This window comes from Rhipicephalus microplus, chromosome 10 (genome assembly GCF_043290135.1).
Source record: "Rhipicephalus microplus isolate Deutch F79 chromosome 10, USDA_Rmic, whole genome shotgun sequence".
NCBI classification, from domain to species: domain Eukaryota; kingdom Metazoa; phylum Arthropoda; class Arachnida; order Ixodida; family Ixodidae; genus Rhipicephalus; species Rhipicephalus microplus.
Window position 1 is genome coordinate 84,050,313 of NC_134709.1, and position 22,254 is coordinate 84,072,566.

Sequence of the window (22,254 nt, forward strand, 5' to 3'; positions counted from 1 at the left end):
GACAAGCTATTTATATCTACCACTTACCGCTGTTCGCAGGCATCTCGGAGAGGGGGGGGGGGTGCTATCGTGTTTTCAGCATTGTCAGCAAGATGGAGCAATGAGCGCGTGGCGGCTCTCACCTCTCACGCGTACTTTGGCCCACGCAAAGGAGGGGAGTGGACGATTTCTCGCGCGCCCCTTATCTCCCGAAGGGTAGGATCATAAGTCTTAAGTAGGGTTGGGCTTGCACTGGAACGATTCTGTTGTAGTTACGGGGTGCACAAAGGTCGCTGCAATCGTTGCACAGCCACAGTTTGCGAAAAGGGCGTGCTTTTCTGACACAACAAAGTAACAACTGAGACGCTTATTCACATTCATCTGTACCTGTGAGTACGTTTCGTGAGTCATTTATGCGTGAGAAACGCGGGGCACGTTTAGATCTGCTTGCCATTCTACGCGTGACCTTCCAATTGGTCACTAGAGAGTTTTAGTACTGCGTACGTTGCGTACGTGGCGGCGTTGCGTACGTAAGGACGCCACGTTCTGCATAGTGCGCATGCGCAGACCGGAACGCGCACGTATCGCGTTACGTACGCAGCCGCTACGTACGCACGCATGAGATGCGTGCGTGCGTACGTATGAGGTGACCGCGCCGCTCTCGAACAAGTTCGCGACAGCATGAGACTTCGTTTTGCAAAATGGCGGCATCGAGGGCAAGCACCGACCGGCTCTGTGGCTTAAAATATGACCATAATCTGGCTATAACACTTGGATTGGCTCACATTGGCTGCCAACAACACGTGCTTCTATTTTGATCTACCTGATGGCACAACAAGCTTCACGCTCGGTACGTACGCGGGTACTACGACGTACTAAAAGCCGATTAAAGGCAAACGACGCCACGTAACGCAAGGCGCTTGCGTGATGCGTACGTAGCACCATTCCGCAGTACTAAAACTCTCTACTACCTATCACGTTCATCGCTTCGTCTTTGCGGCAAACAGACAGACAGACAGACAGACAGACAATGAACTTTATTTGATCCTGAGGAGCTTTAGTGGGAACCCCTATCGGGGACCCGCGGAAGCCGCTGGCCGCGTCCAAGCCGGGGCTGGGACACCGTGATGTTCCGCCCTTTCTTGGGCACTCTGGATTGCCTGGATTTGTGCTTGAAGCGATAAGCTCCGGAGTGCTTCTTTCCAGTCGGCTTCGCTGGATAGAGGGCCATTAGATAACGCGGGGCATTGCCAAAGCATGTGCGCTAAGGAACAATAAATTTAATTACATTCCGGACAACTTGAGTCAGCGTCTGTGGAGATACGACTAAGAAGGCCCCGCGAGAGGAACGAGCCCGTCTGGAGCATTCTAAGTGTAATTGACTGAGACCTATCTAACTTCGGGTGACGAAGAGGATAGGCTCTTCCACTTAGCCGATAGTGAGATGTGATTTCATTAAACGTAAGGAGTGGATCGTTATGCTGGATTTCATCCTGACCCCATAAGGCCTCCATGCCGCCGCGGCGCGTTAGATTTTGCGCACGGTCATGGGCAAGCTCGTTGAGGTTAGGTACGTGCTGATGAACGTCCGCACCCATATGGGCGGGAAACCAAGGGATTAAGTGAGTGCCAGGGTCTGTTCTTTTTTCTAGAATGGAGGCAGCCTCCCGCGTTGTGTTACCCGACTCAAAAGCTTTGATGGCCGCTCGTGAGTCTGTTAATCCGGTGGTGTGTGAGCGGTTGGTCATGGCCAGGGCAATGGCGACCTGTTCTGCAACTGCCCTCGTAGCTAACCTGACCGAGGCTGAGGAGCGTAATTTCACGTGACCGTCAATGACTGCCAGCGCGAATGTGCTAGACTTGCCGTACTGAGCCGCGTCGACAAAGACAGTTGATTTTCGATTCTCGGCGGCGTTCTGTAATATCGCCCGTGCTCGGGCTTTTCGCCTCCCTACATTGTATTGCGGGTGCATATTCCGAGGGAATGGGTTGACCACAAAGGTTTCCCGGACCTCCCGGGATAAGGTAATTTCCCGTTCAGCAAGCATTCTGGGAGCCATGCCAGCCTCGTCCAGGATGCGTCTTCCTGCCCTGGTTGACGAGAGCCTGACCACCTGGGCGGTGACCTGCGCTTTGATCACTTCATCAATCTCGTTGTGCATACCGAGTTGTCTTAATTTGTCAGAGCATGTGGTTACTGGTAACGCTAGCTCCTTTTTGACGGTCTTACGGATGAGAGTGTCTAGCTTATTTTTCTCCGTTCTAGTCCAGGTAAGCGCCGATGCTACAAATGTGGCTCATTAGGAAGGCATAATAGATCCGAAGCAGGTTGGCTTCACTTAGTCCCTTTTTGCGTCCTGATACTCTAGCAACAAGTCTCAGCATGCTTTCGGTTTTGGCCGTGATGTGTGTCAGGGTTTTGGCGTTACACCCTCTCGCGTCAATCAGTAGTCCTAGGATCCTGATTGAATCTACTCGTGGAATGCGCTGTCCATTTCTTGCAATAAAGGAGATGGGAATTTGGTTGAGGTGTAGAAGTCTCCAAACGCCTTGCCTGGCCGGCCTGTAAAGTAACAGTTCTGATTTGTTTGGAGAGATTTGGAGGCCTGTGCCTTCTAGGTAGGACTCTGTTTCGTCTAGGGCTGATTGCAGCGTGTTTTCTACTTCTGCGAGTGATCCTCCCGGGCACCAGATCGTGATATCGTCCGCGTAAAGCGAGTGGCCTATATTGGGCAGGGATCTGAGCCTCTCCGATAAGCCCTTCATGACGATATTGCGTAACAAGGGGGAGATGACCGCCCCTTGGGGAGTGCCTCTGGCTCCTAAGGCGAACTCGTCTGACTTGTGTTGAGCGATTCTTATAGCCGTTCTATTCATCAGGAATGACCTAACAAAGGCCTGAAACTTTGCTCTCAGACCTAGGCTGGCCGTGGCCTGCAAGACAAAGCGATGAGACACGGTGTCAAAGGCCTTGGTCAGGTCAAAGACTAAGATCCCCCTAACGTCCCTAGCGCTGTTATCGAAAATGTGTTTCTTAAGAAGTAGCATTACATCTTGTGTGGAAAGGCCAGGCCTGAAGCCGATCATGTTATGTGGGAATAGTTCCTTGCGTTCTATGTAGTTCGAGATCCTATTCAGGAGCGCATGTTCCGCTACCTTGCCTACCTACACAGGAGGTTAGCGATATCGGCCTTAGGTTGTCAAGATTTAAGGGCTTACCCGGTTTCGGAATAAGCACAATCGAGGCAGATTTCCACTCTAGCGGCACGCTTCCACTCTCACAAGACTTGCTGACCTCTTTCGTTAGCATCTCAATTGATCTATCATCCAGGTTCCTTAACAGTCTGTTTGAGATGCCGTCTTGTCCTGAGGCTGACCTGCTATTCAAGTTGTGAAGGACGGCCCTAAGTTCAGACTCCGTAAAGGGGTCATCGAGCTCTTTTACCGTGTCACATTCTATTTCAAGATACTCTTCTGAGCGTCCTGCGCCTAGCGGGAGATATCTATTCGCTACCTCGTCTAAGAGCGTTTCTTCCGTTCCACCCTCTTGTCTGTGCTTGTGAATCAGGCGGCACAGTGCCTGTCTTTGACTGCCTTTGGTCTGCGTGTCGTCTAGCATGCGTTTAAGAAGATTCTATTTCCCCCTGTACGCATGCGTCCATCGACTCGACTGCTGAACAGATCTCATCCCATTGTAGCCGAGCTAACTCGGTGCAGTACTGTTCGATCTCCCTATTAGGTTCCGCAACCCTCTTTCGTAGCCATCGGTTAAGCCTCTGTGTTTTCCATCGCCTCAAAATGGAGGCTTTGGCTTCCAAGAGATGTGCGAGGTGCGGATCCATCCTGGGAACATCGAGCTCGGTTTGAATAGTTTTTGTGGCCTTTTTAACGTCTGACCTGAGTGTCTGAATAAGTTCGCTGAAGCTGTCGTATTCGCCCGTGTCCTTGTTTCTGAGCTTTCGGAAAGCATCCCAGTCCGTCACTTTAAATTCCCTGGCCTGGGGGGCTCTGACCTGAATGGTAACACTAATGATGAAGTGATCGCTGCCCAGGTTTTCTTGCTTGTTGTCCCAGGCTGTTTGCTGTAAATTTTTGATAAACGCGAGATCGGGGGTTGTGTCTCTAGCCACCGACGTGCCCAGTCTCGTGGGAAACCGGGGATCAGTGATGATTGTTAGCGTTAGGTCATCGACTGCCCGCGCTAGATTTATGCCCTTAGCCGTTTGCCTGATGTACCCCCATGCGTTATGTGGGGCGTTGAAGTCTCCCGCGATTACTAACGGTGACTGTCTAGCGAGTGTAGTGGCCTTCATAAACAGGGAGTGGAAAGACTGTCTCTGATCGGATGGTGGGCTGTAAACAATTAGAATGAACACGCTTTGTTTAAGCCACCGGTTAAGAATAACCTCAATGAAAAGTGCCTCCATTCTGCCACGACCTGGCTGAATGTCATGTACAACGTATGCGAGCTTTTTGCTCACCAGCGTAGCTATACCTCTCTTGGACTCCCCCCTTTCCGCCACCGATTTGTAACCAGCGAAGGTGGGTGTGTCGCACAGTGTTGACTGATAGATATGTGGGGTTTAACGTCCCAAAACCACCATATGATTATGAGAGACGCCATAGTGGAGGGCTCCGGAAATTTTGACCACCTGGGGTTCTTTAACGTGCGCCCAAATCTGAGCACACGGGCCTACAACGTTTCCGCCTCCATCGGAAACGCTGTCGCAGTGTTTCCTGTAGCAAAATCACCTGGGGCCTTTCTGCCTGAGCCGTAACGTACTTAGAAGTGTGGCAGCTTGGGCTAGTTGGTATGGCATGACGATAGTTATGGCGCGAGAACAAAACGACGACACAGAGACAAGTGTCCTTCTTGTCTCTGTGTCGTCGTTTTGTTCTCGCGCTATAACTATCGTCATCGTAACGTACTGTTGCAGTGAGGTCTTGCGCCTTTGAAAGCTAGCGCGATTCCAATGCCAAATTACTAGATTATTTTGAGTGCCCGCCATTTTACTAGTTTTAGATTTATTGACCCTGCGGGGTCGCCCCCGCATCATCATTAACTGCAGCTTGTGTACGAACTTTTGGCCTGGTCTTAATAGCCATTTTATTCTCAAGTGCGACTACCTTATTTTCTATGGCTCCTACTTTACTCTCAAGTGCTCCCATTCGCAGCGCGAGCTGATTAATGCTTAACTGATTTTCTTTGGAAATCCTAAGTAACTCTTCTAGCATCTTGTTCTGCGAGCTTTCCACTTGCATCTCCGAGTCGCTCTCATCTTTTGGAGGTGGAGCCTTACGCTGGGCCTTGTTGACCTCGACTTTGGGTTCCTGCGTGCTTTTATGCATGGCGTTATCCGCCACGTTCGCGCCCTCGACTCTGCTGGAAATGGCCTGCGCGGCTGTCTGCTTGCGTAGCTCTGCTTTGAGACTAGCGATCTCCTGACGTAACTGTTCAATCTCACTCTTTTCATCATGCTCCGGCGACGCCGACCGCGTTGCCTTTTTGGGCTTGGGGGTCTTCCTCTTGACTCGATCCGCCCATGTGAGTTCCTCCTGGATTCTCCTTCTAGACGCCGAACGCCCCAAGGAACGCGAGCGGCTCTTGTGCCGCTACGCAGCTGGCGTGACGGAGCGACCTCTCCTGCGTGTGCCAGAGACGCTAGCTGAGACGCTGGATTCACGTGACTGCATTCCTAGGGCCATCTGCGTCTTCTCGGAGCGCCGGTGGCGTTGGCGTCGTCTCCTGACGATGTAGGGGACTTGAAATCTGTCTTTGCATGCTCTGTCTGCAGTGGGATGCAGACCTCCACATAGCGAACACTTTGGAGTGCAATGATGATCCTCCGTTGGTGATTTCTGTCCGCACGTGCGGCACCACTTGCTGTTTGGATTAGGGCAAACGTCAGCACGGTGTCCCAAACCTCCGCAGCCATAGCAGATCTCCGTGTGTTTCCTGTATAGTGTGCAGCGAAACATGCTCGCGCCACAGGACACATAATTGGGCACCTTCATACCCTTGAACAATACTACCACAGCTGTGGTGCTCTTAATTCTTTTTGACCTCGATGGCTCCTAAGTTGCGGTGGTTCACAATTCGTGCTCGGAGCTGAGCCTCGCTGATATCCACGTCGACACCCCTTATGACACCTTCGCACGTGTCATCGGGGGGAGCCGGGTACACAGAGACCCGGTACGTGCAATCGCCCAATCGGACTTGCTGCGCCTTTACGTACGCGCACGCATTCTTCTCATAAGGAGTACACACCACATAAATGCTTTGAGTGCCATTGGGACAAATGTTGTGCTCTTCAATTTTGGCTGGAGCCAGGGCCGCCGCCATGGCCAGGGCTTGCTCGAAACGTATTTGACTGACCTTGGTCACATTCAGACCGTCCCTCGGTCTTGCGATGATGCGATACGTGTCCCTCGGAAGTTGAGGGAGCATCGAGGTGGCGACGATGCGTTGGTACGCGTTCCGTGGGGCGGCGGTGCGACCACCGCCCTTTCGTCCGCCACGCGTTGGGGTGCATTCGCGGGTAGTAGTCGCCATCTCATTCCCTTGCTGTTCTTGCGGCCATATGCCGTCATCCAGCCGGGGCTGCTTGCTTCGTCCTGAGAGATTTCTTCTCCCTCCACGATCTCCATCTTGGTCTAAGGCGCCTCCAGTCGCAGGGTTAGGCCTAGGCCTACCTGCGCTGCCTCGCCGAGGTTAGGCTTACTGCGTTAGGGTTAGCTGTGCCGTGGCGTGGTCGGAGCTGCACACACATAAAGGGGAAAAGTCACCCACCGTAGAAAGGCCGGTGTTGGTCAAGTCCTCGCAACGCACTGCGTCGTTTAACACATACCCCCGTATTCACAAACGCTCCTCGACTCGAATTTCACCCTTCACTTGACAGAGTTGAGCACTGGGCCATCGCTCGGCGGAAAATGACGCTGCGCTTTTCAAGAATCGCAGCAAATTATCGTTGATATTGCCACCCACACGTAGTGGGTCGACTGCAAGAGCGGCTCTACCATCTTGAGGAAAGAAAGAAGATTTGCGTGTCTCTTCTCAGCTCGAGAGCCAGCCACGACTGACGCATCGTCCTAGAGCTAGCTACCCGGTCGTTCAATATATCCCCCAGTAGTTGTGACTCATCGTGACAAACTGGTGGAAGGTGCTGGGTAGTCTCACGGATGCTGCAGACCCCCCCAGGAAGCCGTAATACGAGTCCAGTGCCAGTCAATACTCCCGTGCATCGGACGAGCCGCCGAATCAGGGGATTGCCTCTGGAAGTCAACGATACTGCTACCACCACGTCAACAAACATGACCAGCACTTCGGTACAAACCTTGCCAACCGGCACGGGAAGCACGTCGTCGAACCGATATACGTTGGAAAGCCCACGGGCACCGACGACGTTCCATGGTACGGAGAGCGAAGACGTTGAGGACTGGTTGGCGGACTTCGAGCGCGTAGCCAACTTGAATCACTGGGACAACGCGGCGAAACTGGGTCGTGTCTACTTCTATCTCGAAGACGGGGCTCGCACGTGGTATCAAAATCGAGAGGAGCAGCTGACGACGTGGCCAGAATTCTCTCGTAGACTTCTGCAGACATATGCCAGCGCTGACCGCCAAGAAAGAGCTGGACGAGCTATTCTTGCCCGCGTCCAGTCGCCAAACGAAACTGTGACCGCGTACGTCGAAGACATGACGCGTCTCTTCCGACGGGCAGATTCAAGAATGACGGAGGACAAGAAGTTGCGTCACTTGATGCGTGGTGTCAAGGACCAGCTTTTCGCCGGCCTCGTGCGAAGCCCTCCGAAGACGGTCACGGAGTTCTTGTCTGAAGCCGTGACCATGGAAAAAAATTGCCCGCAGCTTCCCTCGGGGGAACACTGAGGAGGATGCGGACCATATAATTGGTTAACGGGGTGTTAAAGTGCGACTTACTTGGGTCGATGGCTAAATTGGTTAACGTGGTTGTGAAATGGGGTGTTAAATTGCGACTTACTTGGGTCGATGGCTAAATTGGTTAACGTGGTTGTAGGAGGGGGTGTTAAATGAGTGAACACGTACACACGTATGCGAAAGGGCGGCGCTGGTCGAAGGGACGTCGATCATTGTGTTTGTGAATTCGTTGGAATTCATTTCACCGCGACCTTGGACGTCGACGCGCCGTACAAACCAACCGACGAGCGGCAACTGAGCGAGCGAGCGCCGACCTTGAGTATATATACAGCACGACGGCGCATGCACTGTCAGCTGTTGAATGTTCTCGAAGCGCGACGCCACATGCGCGTCCACTGGAGAATCACGAGAATTGTAGATGTCGAACGCGGTGTGTAGAGGAGGAAGGGTGCACAGATGGTGGAGGAGTGAAGCGCGCGCGGTGTGTAGAGGAGGAAGGGATGCACAGATGGCGGAAGAGTGGGCGACGGCACGACGGCGCATGCGCGCGCGTCAGCTGTCGAATGTTCGAGAAGCGGTGCGGACGGCGCGGACGGCGCGGACGGCGCACTACAAGGCGCGAGTATAAGATGCTCCGCATCTAAAAATGCTACAGCAGCGATCAAACCAATACGACAGGCAAGTCAGTGGCATGTCCACTGCTGACATTTTCGCCGCCGCTGGGACCAGCAATGACTCCTTACGTGAACTCATCCGTAATATCGTACGTGAAGAGTTGCAAAAGGCTGGTGTAACACCTCATCCTACGGTTAGCTCTATTGCAACTGTCATCAAAGATGAGCTGCACCAGGCCCTCCGGGACACCTTGCCTCTTGATACAGCTGCGCCAGCTCCTGCTGAATACCACCGTAAGACAACCTACGCGGAAGCCTTGAAACGCCCTGCTGCATCGCCGCCTTTGTTCGTTCATCCTGTCCCTGCAGTTTCACTCGAGTCAGCGCAGCACATACCATACTACGAAGGCACGTACACGCCACCGCCCCTGCCCTTTGGCCGTGGTGCTTCTGTTGCCCATCGTTCGGTACAACCGGTCCAGTACATCGACGATCGGCACTCGTATTCTCGGAAGTCTGATGTCTGGCGCGCACCCGATCACTGGCCTCTATGCTTTCATTTCGGAGAAGCTGATAACTTGTACCGCCAGTGTCCTTATCGCCGTCTTGGGCTTCGCGGCTTCTCTGCGTACTCGCCGCCCCCCCGTTACGGTCAGAGACCACGCGACATCCAAAACTACCTCTCCCAGCAGCATGAACCACCGTCTGCCGGGCGCCAGTCGCGCTCGCCATCACCGAGGCGATTTTCATCAATGCCCCAGCGGTATTCTACCGCACGATCTCCCAGCCCCCGCCGGGAAAACTAGCCGAGGCGACCTCTGGGGGCGGGGTCGCTGAACGTCGAAGCGCTGAAGACCTCCTATTGACGCAGAACCGCACAGAAACTGGTCTGACATCACCTGCTGCTGCAAAGGATAGCCGGCTTTCACTCGACATAGCAGTAACAATTGATGGTTGTGTAGTTAGTGCGTTAGTGGACACCGGCGCAGACTATTCCATACTGAGCGGGAAACTGACAACGCAGCTGAAGAAAGTAATCACGCCGTGGCATAACTCGCAGATTAGGACAGCTGGTGGCCATGTCGTAACTCCACTGGGTGCCTGCACAACTAGAGTACAGATTCAAGGGTACACATTCGTAGCAAGCTGCCTTGTTCTACGTGAATGCTCCCGTGACGTCATTCTGGGAGTTGATTTTCTACAGGAAAATGGAGCTATCATTGATCTGCAAGAGCGCCGCGTCACGTTCTCAGCCCAGCGAGCAATCAACGTGCAGGATGACGGAATGCGTGTCGACGTACTCCGTATTTCTGAACAGAGCATGACACTTCCTCCGCGAGCCTGTGTTCTAGTCGACGTAACGTGCTGTGGTTTGAGCGATGGCGATGTGGTGGCCGAGACAAATTTAGAACACCTCCTGCAGCAAGGCATATGTGTAGCGAGAAGTGTAATACACGTTCGTGACGGCCGATCTGAATTGCTCGTTACCAACTTTAGCAACGAGCATCGACACCTTTTCCGTGGCACTTCGATAGCGTTTGCCCACGAAGTAGCAAACGTAACCAACTGTCCCACGTCAGAAATAGTGGATAACGCAGACACATCAATGAGCAACATTGACATCAATCCTGATCTGTCCACCGATAACCAGACTGCGCTGCGAGCGCTCTTGTTCGAGTACAGGTCTTGCTTCGCAAGTTACTCAAAGATCCGCCAGACGTCCATCACTCAGCACAGGATCATCACGTACGAGGACGCACGCCCAATACACCAGCACCCCTACCGCGTGCCGGCTAAAGAACGTGAAGCGATACGTACGCAAGTTCGCGAGATGCTTGACGATGGCGTTATTGAACCATCCAACAGCCCGTGGTCATCTCCAGTCGTGCTTGTCAAAAAGAAGGACGGATCGCTACGCTTCTGCGTCGATTACCGAAAGCTCAACAACGTGACCGAAAAGGATGTGTACCCGCTACCGCGTATCGACGATTCACTGGATAGACTTCGTCGTGCCCATTATTTCACTTCTCTCGATCTCAAAAGCGGGTACTGGCAAATCGAGGTAGATCAGCGAGACCGCGAAAAGACAGCCTTCGTGACTCCAGACGGCCTATACCAATTTCGAGTACTCCCTTTCGGCTTGTGTTCTGCGCCGGCAACTTTCCAGCGAATGATGGACACTGTCCTCACATGGCTCAAGTGGCACACTTGTCTTGTCTACCTTGATGATGTGGTGGTCTTCTCTGCCACGTTCGAGCAGCACCTACAGCGCCTGCGCAGCGTGCTGGAGGCTATCCGATTGGCGGACCTCACTCTAAAGCCACAGAAGTGCCACTTCGGCTATGAAGAACTGAAATTTCTTGGACATGTAGTTAGCGCTGAAGGAGTCCGGCCCGATCCAGACAAGCTTGCCGCTGTTGCCGAATTACCAGCTCCTGTCGATAAGAAAGCCGTCCAGCGCTTCCTTGGTTTGTGCGCCTACTATCGCCGGTTCATTCATGGATTTTCACAGATAGCAGAACCTCTGACTCGTCTCACAAGGGACGACACGCCGTTTGTCTGGGAAAACGAGCAACAAGCCGCTTTTGATGAACTGCGACAGCGCATGCAATCAGCACCCGTTCTCGCTCATTTCGACGATGATGCTGACACGGAGGTCCATACTGACGCTAGTAACGTTGGGCTTGGTGCAGTGCTCGTTCAGCGTCAATACGACATCGAAAGGGTGATAGCCTACGCCAGCCGCTTTCTATCCCGTGCCGAGGCGAATTATTCCACTACGGAAAAAGAGTGCCTCGCAGTCGTGTGGGCAATCACCAAGTTTCGCCCGTACCTTTATGGTCGTCCCTTCAAGGTTGGATGGATGGATGGATGGATGTGGCTGTACCCTTTAGATCGGGCGGCGGCTAACGCCACCTAGCCGTAATACTTAGTGAACTAACCATTACATTTATCTTTTTTTCCCTTTAAATAATGAAGTTGAGGATTCGTACTTCGCAGTGAAGGGTTTAATTTTCACTCGTGCCTTGACTTTAGCCACCAATCAGATAACCTCCTTCTAGTTAAGTCTACCCGCTTAAAGTCTATTTTGCCCTCGCTGTCCCTAAATCCCAGTGCTTTGAAAAACTCTGCGCCATCATCCTGAACTATAGGGTGAAGCCATTTACAGAACATTATCAAGTGTTCGGCAGTTTCTTCTTCTTCTCCACACGCACTGTATACTGTGTCGACCCCTTCGTATTTGGCCCGATATGTCTTGGTTCGCAGTACTCCCGTCCTGGCCTCAAACAGTAGAGAACCACCCCGAGTGTTATCATAGATCCTTTCCTTGGCAATTTCCTGCTTAAAAGTTCGATAAATCTCTAGTGCGAACTTCTTATTCATGCCCATTCTCCACATGTCAGTCTCCATTTCCTTCACTTTTTTCTTAACCGATAGTTCTTTTTGGTTTGGCCACCTGCTGTTTTCTACGTATTTACCAGTCAACTTCCTGGTTCGCTTCCTCCATTTTGTATCGACATTCTTCATGTACAAGTAGCTGAAAACCTTCCTAGCCCAACGCTCTTCCCCCATTTCTCTCAATCGCTTCTCAAATTTTATCTGGCTGCTAGCTTCCCTGCCCTCAAATGATGTCCATCCCATATCACCTTGTACTCCCTGATTTGGTGTATTCCCGTGAGCTCCTAAAGCAAGCCTACCTATTCCACGTTGCTTAATTCCTAATCTTGCTTGAACTTCTGATCTCATGCACAAGACTGCATTGCTGAACGTCAGTCCAGGAACCATGACCCCTTTCCATATTCCTCTCACAACATCACACCTATTGTAATTCCACAGTGCCCTATTTTTCATGACTGCTGCATTCCTGTTACCTTTAGTCGTCACGTATATTTCGTGTTCCCTCAGATACTCGGTCCCATTGCTTATCCATACACCCAGATATTTGTATTTATCTGTTATCTCTAGCGTGACCTCCTGTATTCTAAGCTCACTACCTTCGTTGTCATTGAAAAATCATGACTGCTGATTTTTCCTTACTGAAATTAAAATCTAACCTATCTCCCTCATTACCGCAGATGTCAATCAATCTCTGCAAATCTTCCTTGTTGTTGGCCATTAGCACTATATCATCTGCGTACATTAATGCTGGTAGTACCTGATCAATAAGTTTTCCTTGTTTGACTAAAGAGAGGTTGAAGCCCAGTCCACTTCCCTCTAATTTTGCCTCTAATCCTTGTAGGTACATCATGAATAATAAGGGTGACAGGGGGCACCCCTGCCTAAGCCCCCGTTTTACCTCTGCAGGCTTGGATACCTGTTTTTTCCCACTTTATAACTACCTTGTTATTTTTATAGACACCCTTTAAAAGATTAGTGACTACATGTTCCACGCCTAGTGTGTCCAGTATTCCCCACAATTCCTCTTGAACCACGCTATCGTACGCTCCCTTGATATCCAAAAATGCTAGCCACAGGGGCCTGTGTTCTTTTTCTGCTATTTCGATGCACTGCGTCAGTGAGAACAGATTGTCTTCCAACCTCCTGTGTTTCCGAAACCCATTCTGCAGTTCCCCCAGCACCCCCTCATCCTCTATCCACGCCTGCAGTCTTTCCTTTATAATCTGCATCGCCAGCCTGTAGACCACTGATGTCACTGTTATAGGACGGTAGTTGTTTATGTCAGCTTTGTCCCCCTTTCCTTTATAGATCATGCTCATCCTGCTAAGTTTCCATCCATCGGGAACTTCACCATCGATTATTATTGTACTCACTGCCTCTCTCAAAGCCTGCTTAGACTTCGGACCTAATGTTTTTATCAGCCTAATTGGAATGCCATCTGGGCCTGTTGATGTACTACTAGGAACCCTTTTCTCAGCCCTTTCCCACTCTTGTTGTGAAAATGGAGCCATTGCACCACTTGATTCGTCTTTGTCTATTGTGGTGCATAAAGTACTTCTTTGTTGAAATTTTTCTGTCACCCTTGTTCTTATATATTCAATAGCTTCGTACCCTTCTAGCCTAGCACCTTGGGCTGTAGTTATAAAGTTCTGCTCTAGGCTCGTCTCATTTCTTAGGGAGTTTAGATGGTTCCAAAATTTCGCAGCTGCCTTTCTATCTTTTTTATGTACTTCTGCCAGCCACTGAGCTCCCTTCCTTCTTATCTTTTCATTGATCAGAAGGGATGCATCCCTTCTACAGCTTAGAAAGGTTGCCCATTTTCTTTCCACATCATCTGTCGGTTCACCCCGCTGCTTAGCATGTCTGTGTTCCCTAGAGGCTTCCTGACGTTTTGCTATGGCTCTCTTAACTTCCTCATCCCACCAACTTTTGGGTTTGTGTCTCCTTTTCCGGGGTGACTTGTCACGCGTCTTAGCAAGCTCTATCTCACAGAGTCTAATTAGATTCGTGTATGTCCACACTGTCTTATTATCCTCCGTGATTAATTTCTCAATTTGTTTAGTGGCTATTTCAATTTGCCTTTCTGGATAAAAATTTTCCTGTAGTTGCTCATCTTGTCTCCTTCCCACTTTCACTGCTCTTCCAAAACTTAGCTTGATACGTTTGTGATCGCTACCCAGACTTCTGGAGCCACCTTCATCTATGTGCATTTCCCTGAGCTTATCATACATCCTATGTGACATCAGTGCATAATCTATCGTCGACTGAAGCCTTCCTACCTCCCATGTTATTTGCCCTTCACACTTCTCGGTACTGTTGCAAATGATCAAATCAAGCCTTTCACACATATCCATGATCATTTTGCCTGTCGGGTCGATATACCCATCTATATCTTCTATGTGCGCATTCATGTCTCCTAGTATAATTATCTCGCACTCTCTTCCTAACTCCTGAATGTCCTTTGATATACACTCTACCAAGGTAGTGACGGACCACCATGCCCTCTGCTGGTTGGCAAGCCTGCGCGACACTTCAGGACGGCTAGCACGGTGGAGCTTGCGGCTGCAGGAATTTGACGTCACCATCGTCCATAAATCCGGCCGTAAGCATGAAGACGCTGACACACTGTCACGCGCACCCCTTCATGTCGTCAGTCAGGAAGCAGAGGAAGACGAAGGCTTCCTGGGCGCCATTAGCTCATCAGACTTGAGTAAACTGCAGCGAGATGACGCAGAGATTCGTCCGATTATTGATCATTTAGAGGGCCAGGGCACAATCATACCACGTCATTTATCCCACTCGTTGCCGTCGTTCTGCCTTCAAGAGGGTGTGCTGTACAAGAAGAACGCTCGTTCGAACAACCATACCTACCTCCTGGTGGTTCCTCGAGACATGCGAGACGACGTCCTCTTCGCTTGCCATGACGAACCCACATCCGGTCATCTGGGCTACTCACGGACACTTGCCAGAGTGAGCGAGAGGTACTATTGGCCAGGACTTTCGGCAAGCGTCAAGAAGTACGTCAAGAGCTGTCGGGAATGTCAGCGTCGAAAGCAACCATCTGTTAAACCAGCTGGTTTGCTTCAGCCCATTGAAGCACCCTGCACGCCATTCGACAAAGTCGGCATGGACATTCTCGGGCCATTCCCCCTATCTGCGGACAGCAACAAATGGGTGATCGTCGCGACCGACTATCTGACACGCTACGCTGAGACGCAGGTGATCCCACGAGCCACGGCTTCTGAGGTAGCACAATTTTTCATGCGCCACATCGTGTTACGACACGGTGCTCCTTCCAGTATAATAACGGACAGAGGGACGGCATTCACGGCGCAGCTTATGGACGAGGTTTTCAAACTGAGCAACACCAGACACCGAAAGACAACTGCGTACCACCCGCAAACCAATGGACTTACCGAGCGACTGAATAAGACCATCGCAGATTTGATCTCAATGTACATCGACGTACAGCACAAAACATGGGACCGGATCTTACCTTACGTGACCTTCGCGTATAATACCGCCGTGCAAGAGACCACGCGATTCACGCCATTTCGGCTTCTCTACGGCCGCGAAGTGCAGACCATGCTGGACTCAATGCTACCGTGTCAAGACGAAGACGAGTTGGCAACTGACGCCGATGAATTCGCAGAGCGTGCTGAGGAAGCCCGGCAGCTCGCGCGACTACACATCGGCCAGCAACAGCAGGCAGACGCACGGCGCTATAACATCCGCCATAGTGAAGTATTTTACAACCCCGGAGACCAAGTTTGGGTGTGGTCGCCCGTCCGCCGCCGTGGCCTTAGTGAAAAGTTACTGAGCCGGTACTTTAGCCCTTATAAAGTGTTACGTCGCGTCAGTGACGTGAACTACGAAGTGGTTCCGGACTCAACATCGCAGGCACGGAGTAGGACACGACCGAGGTCGGACGTCGTTCATGTGTTGCGCATGAAACCATTTATTGCGCGTTGTTCATAACTTTTTTCTTGCCGTACAGCGTTCTTTGTGTTATTTATTTATTTTTGTGAACTTGCTTCTTCGTTCACTGATTTTTCCTATATTGGCACGCTCGTTCATTTCTATTTTTACTTTATCCGAATTTCTAATTTCTTTTTTTCCACGTGCCTATGTCGTAACATCATGGTGGTGCTATGTACTTTTCTTTCCCCCTTTTGGGACTTTTTTTTTTCTTTTCGAAAGGGGGGATAATGCCACCCACACGTAGTGGGTCGACTGCAAAAGCGGCTCTACCATCTTGAGGAAAGAAAGAAGATTTGCGTGTCTCTTCTCGGCTCGAGAGCCAGCCACGACTGACGCATCGTCCTAGAGCTAGCTACCCGGTCGTTCAATATATCCCCCAGTACTCGTGACTCATCGTGACAATATGCAGTGACTTGTTGTGACTAGAGACGGCACTCCCATCGGCTTTCTCAGGTGAAGGTGGAGTGTTGAGTGAAGGGACGTTCTAGAATACGGGGGATAATGTACTCGGTTTCGACGAAAGAAACCAACCAAAGCATCGAAAAAAGCAGGAGCCGAAACCAGCGCGTCCGCACTAGTCGGCGCCCCTGGCGGTCTCCTCTTTGCGGCAAAGCTGTGACATTTTTAGATGCGGAGCATCTTATACTCGCGCCTTGTAGTGCGCCGTCCGCGCCGTCCGCACCGCTTCTCGAACATTCGACAGCTGACGCGCGCGCATGCGCCGTCGCGCCGTCGCCCACTCTTCCACCATCTGTGCATCCCTTCCTCCTCTACACACCGCGCGCGCTTCACTCCTCCACCATCTGTGCACCCTTCCTCCTCTACACACCGCGTTCGACATCTACAATTCTCCTGATTCTCCAGTGGACGCGCATGTGGCGTCGCGCTTCGAGAACATTCAACAGCTGACAGTGCATGCGCCGTCGAGCTGTATATATACTCAAGGTCGGCGCTCGCTCGCTCAGTTGCCGCTCGTCGGTTGGTTTGTACGGCGCGTCGACGTCCAAGGTCGCGGTGAAATGAACTCCAACGAATCCACAAACACAATGATCGACGTCCCTTCGACCAGTGCCGCCCTTTCGCATACGTGTGTACGTGTCCACTCATTTAACACCCCCTCCTACAACCACGTTAACCAATTTAGCCATCGACCCAAGTTAGTCGCAATTTAACACCCCATTTCACAACCACGTTAACCAATTTAGCCATCGACCCAAGTAAGTCGCACTTTAACACCCCGTTAACCAATTATATGGTCCGCATCCTCCTCAGTGTTCCCCCGAGGGAAGCTGCGGGCAATTTTTTTTCTTCACTAATATAGATAAAAAACGACTGTTGCACGCTTTATCGCAATGTCAAAGTCCACGGATTGTCACAGGCCTGCGAATGTGAACAATGCCGCAGCCCGAGCCTTGTAAAGATTTATCTGTTTACAGGGCCAACTTGTATCCGGCAAAACAGAACACTCGCAGTACAATGACAGTGGTGAGCGGGATTATTGAAGATTTGACTTTTAGTGAAATGCGCCTGCTTTCGTAGCTTTCGTAGCCGGGTTATCGTTCATTGCAGCGTTATCGCTGGTGCCCGCGTAGGTTCAAACATGTATGTACTATGGCTATTTACGTCGTGCAATGCAATGTGTGTATAGAATTTGAAAAACAGTCGAGAGTGTTGCCCTACTTTCAGGTGCTGCCTGCGGCGATCGATAACATGTGTGATATAGTTATAGCCCATTAGACCAGGCCTCAATAGACAATGCGCTAATAGGTTCACTTATGTAGTTTAACGCTAAAGTAATTGATAGAAGCCAAAACAGTGTGCCCCACCAGCAGAGACGTCTGCAGACATTTTTTTAGGGAGGGGGAGTGCATACTTTTCATCTGAAGTGGTTACCGAGCGGGTAGATTGAATTTCATTGTGGGCTCTGTACATCATGAAAAAAAAACTTGGGTGGCACGGAACCGGTGTGTCACCTCTGGCTACGCCACTGCTTGCAAACTGTCTACAGGTGGTTTCAAGACGACAAGCGTTGTACCCCCAAAAACTTCCGGTCATCTCGTTCACCAGCTCCTAACTTCGAAACTGAAAGCACGTTCTCAAGTTTTTTTCAAGGGTAAAAAAGTCTTTTTTTAGTTTTTGAGATATAACAAACGTGCGTAAAGTTCGAAGGAATCTCTCACAATTTTTATGTAGCTGAAAAGAACATTTATTTGTATACATTTCGTGAAATAAGGAAAGTGTTGAAAATAGGCGGACTATTTTCTAAAGCTCTTCTTGCCCACGGATGCTGTTATTGCACATCGGTGGACGAAACCGGATGTCACTAAGGGTCTCTGTTTGTAAACAGTGAAACCATATAGTAACACAAAAAATGACAACAGTGGTCACTCGGGCCAAAAAGCGGCTCAGCAAAGCAGCTTCACCGCAGCCGTAAGACGGCAACACATCACCTATACTGCTTCAAGGAAACACGCGCACCAGTTATTTACTGCAGTACATTTTCTATTGCATTACACGTCTACGTATTTTTGCGTATGCGATACCTTGATAATGACCTGAATCCGTCTTTATCGTCTGTGATTGTATGGTGCGATATCGTCGGGCTGGGATCAGGCATGAATCGGACGCGAGAGAAGTGCACATGGCGTTGGCACGACGGCAACGTTGTGACGCTCCGTGTTCATATGCATTTGTGGCAATGAAGAAGAACGGGCAGCAGCAGAGATATGCCATAAAAAATGTGTGATAACGTGCCTAATGTGCATCGTGGTCTTCGCTTGTTTCGGCTGCCTCTCAGCTTGGCTGCTGGAAGGTACGAACGCCATCAATACTACGTTAAGGACGTATTGCATTAGTCATTAAAGCCTTAACCTAACGTTTCTGGAATTGTGCTGTTTGGCGCAGAGATCTTTTAAATTCGAAGCATTGCTTAGCGAACTTCGGTGACTTTGAGCGTATCTATCTATCTATCTATCTATCTATCTATCTATCTATCTATCTATCTATCTATCTATCTATCTATCTATCTATCTATCTATCTATCTATCTATCTATCTATCTATCTATCTATCTATCTATCTATCTATCTATCTATCTATCTATCTATCTATCTATCTATCTATCTATCTATCTATCTATCTATCTATCTATCTATCTATCTATCTATCTATCTATCTATCTATCTATCTATCTATCTATCTATCTATCTATCTATCTATCTATCTATCTATCTATCTATCTATCTATCTATCTATCTATCTATCTATCTATCTATCTATCTATCTATCTATCTATCTATCTATCTATCTATCTATCTATCTATCCGCTTACGTTTGTGTGCTCTCGTGGTCATCCCCTTAACCTGGCGTGAACCAAAATTAGCATAGGAGGGTAAGATGTTTTGACGAATATGAGCACTGGTCAAGACATGAATAATGTCACAATCCCGTCGCGTACGTTGTCAAACACTCCCCGCCAGACAGTGGCACATACTCACGGGCGGGTATGTGCCGCTGGTAAGCGGGTATGTGCCACAGGCGATACAAACTTTGTATCTACCGAGGAATGATGAGGACATACATGTGCAATTTTAACGCGCGAGGGTCTGTGGATACTATTCTGTCTAGTGCCGGAGAGAGGTAGCACAGAAGAGACATTGCAACAGAAGGCAACAAAAGCTCTGTTGAAATTTCTACGCGACATTGACTTGAACAAGCGGCTGTACCAGCAATGTCACACACCGCGAAAGACTAGACTGGACTATGACTGAGTGCGTGCGTGTGCTGCCGAATGTGCTGTGTTTATCTCTCTCCCCTCTCTGCTCTCTATCTTTAATCTCCCCCATCCTCCTCCCATGCGCAAGGTAGTAAACCGGCTGCCTATAGGCTAGTTAACGTCCCTGCCGTTCTTTTCCTCCTATTTTTCTTTAACGCGTGAGCGTTAAGCAATACCTGACATCAGTATAGCGTCGATCCAACGAAGGCATATAATAAATGTCAGTGTTAAGAAAAACGTGGCATAGGCAGCGTTGGCCACCCGACCAATAGAAATAATAAATTTAAGAGTCCCAGCAGGAATCAAACCCAAGCATTCTGCGTGGCAGTCAAGCGTTCTACCACAGAGATACGCCAGGTCTCGGAACTACTTTTCAAATCGACGCCAATCTTCGTGAAGCGTCAATAGTGGTTGCATGGCTGCCTAGCCAATTTTATAAACATCGCATATGTACTCCTTTCATACAGCCGTCACGTCGGGTAACGTCAATTGTGGTGAGGTGCCATGCGGAGAATTTGATTTAAGTAGCAGTTTCAAGGGCCAGCATCTTCGCGAGCATCAGCGCTTCATATCAGCTTCTGGTGTTGCTAATACACATGTTCCAGTTGACATCATTGCGCAAGTGCAAACAACTGGTTATATAAACATATGCAACTCTTCAACATATGTCTCTGCGTTCAACATTTGTACATATAATTAGCGTCATTTCATGATGTGTCGCTCAATAACAAAAATGCAACATGGCCCCCTTCCCTCCACGTGCTTCGCATAAAGTTGATTCCCAAGTACGCGGAATCTGCCGAATTTTCGGGGGGCTCCTCACTTCGCGTACTATTTTCGTGGATTGCTTCACACGAAACAAAACTGTCTGGAATGCTTCGCAGCACGTTTGCAAGAAAATTATTTCTTGGCTCAAGAAATTGAGTCGCCGCTCACGTTGTTAAATTTTCTTTGTGCCGCTAAATGTATTCGCATTCACTGCATGAGTGAAATTTTGTGAAAAGTGCAGCTATGCTCAGTATCCTTATCTGTGCCGTTCAAAAATTGTTTGAAGCTCGAACGAGCACATTAAGAGAAGTGGTGAATCTAGAAAAAAATGTTTGCTAACTAAAGCTAGGACGTAATCTTTGAGTAAACAATCCTGCCTCGTTAACAGCTTGCATGACACCTAAATTGCTTTGTTTTTGCTGCGGCAACTGCTTGCTGCTGTTTTTCATGAAAGAGTGATGTAAAGTGTGCAGGATAACATTAGTGCAAAGGTAGGAAAAAAAAACGTAGCCAACAATTTGCTTTTCTTTTTTTAGGTTCATGCCGGAGTCAAGTGCTGAGGCAACTAATGCCGTGTCACGTTGTGCGATGTATGTGTAGTTTTGCGCGTTTATTGCAGTTTTATTCTCCTGCGGTTGTTGTTATATTGTTGCCTATATGTTTATTTCTTGAGTGCAATTTATAATCATGATATGGCGGCTGTATTCTCGCGTCTCGCAGTGCAATGAACTTCTCTTTGTGCCGGCGTTCATAAAGCATTAACGAAGTTGGCATGTGCTTACCAAGAATATCACTTGGAAATAAAAGTTTTTGCTCTTCCAGTGATTCTGCTGTTTTAACTAAATTATGTGCATAGACACACTTAGACATTGTTTTTTTGCCGCTCGAGCAGTGCAGCTTACACGAAGCTCACCCATGCATGCAAACAACGCGTTAAAAAAATAAAGTATGACCTCAGAGATTAAAACGCACGTAAATGTAGTCTCGGAGGTTGTGTAATAAAATGGCCCTCAAGACAGTCTTTTCTGCGGTTTGCCATCTCTGAGGCTGCAAAGTTTCACCACGCTCGTTTGGTGCGCTGCGAACCTAAACCAGCCGCAGGGGCCTATGAAAGTGTCCTCTCTTGACCGGTCGCGGGATCGAATCCTGGCTGCGGCGGCTGCATTTTCGATGGAGGCGAAAATGCTGCAGGCCCAAGCGCTCAGATTTGGGTGCAAGTTAAAGAACTCCAGGTGGTCAAAATTTCCGGAGCCCTCCACTACGGCGTCTCTCATCCTTATACGTAGGTTTTGGGACGTTAAATCCCACATATCAATCATGATGAAAGGGTCTATTTAATTCTATAGTCGGTGACAAGCTAAGAATAAACAATTGACAGATCCTACGTACAGTGGCAATCACTGATATGCGAAGCAGGAATGAGAAAAGTTAATATGTAATTTTAAAATTAGCACAACGTTACGAGGTGGAGGTAAATAAAGCCGTACATGACTTCCGTGTCATGATTATCATGTTTGGATATGTCATTTATCTTCGTCATCTCTTGACCTCACGTGATACAAAATTCAATATAAGTGGAGCTAGCGAAACGGACACGAGCACGCTATCAGCGCGGTATGTTCTCATGTTCTTACATTACACGCGTGTCAGGATTATCAAGTTTGCACGAGTAATATACCTTAGTCATCCATTGAAGTCACGTAACATGAAACTTCGTATATGTGGAGCTAGCAAAACGGCCACGAGCGCATAATGAAGGGCCCAGTATAGTATAACGTAACGCTGATGCGCGAACACGCTAGTCACAGCGACGCTATGTTAACTCGGGCACTCTATAGTCTGA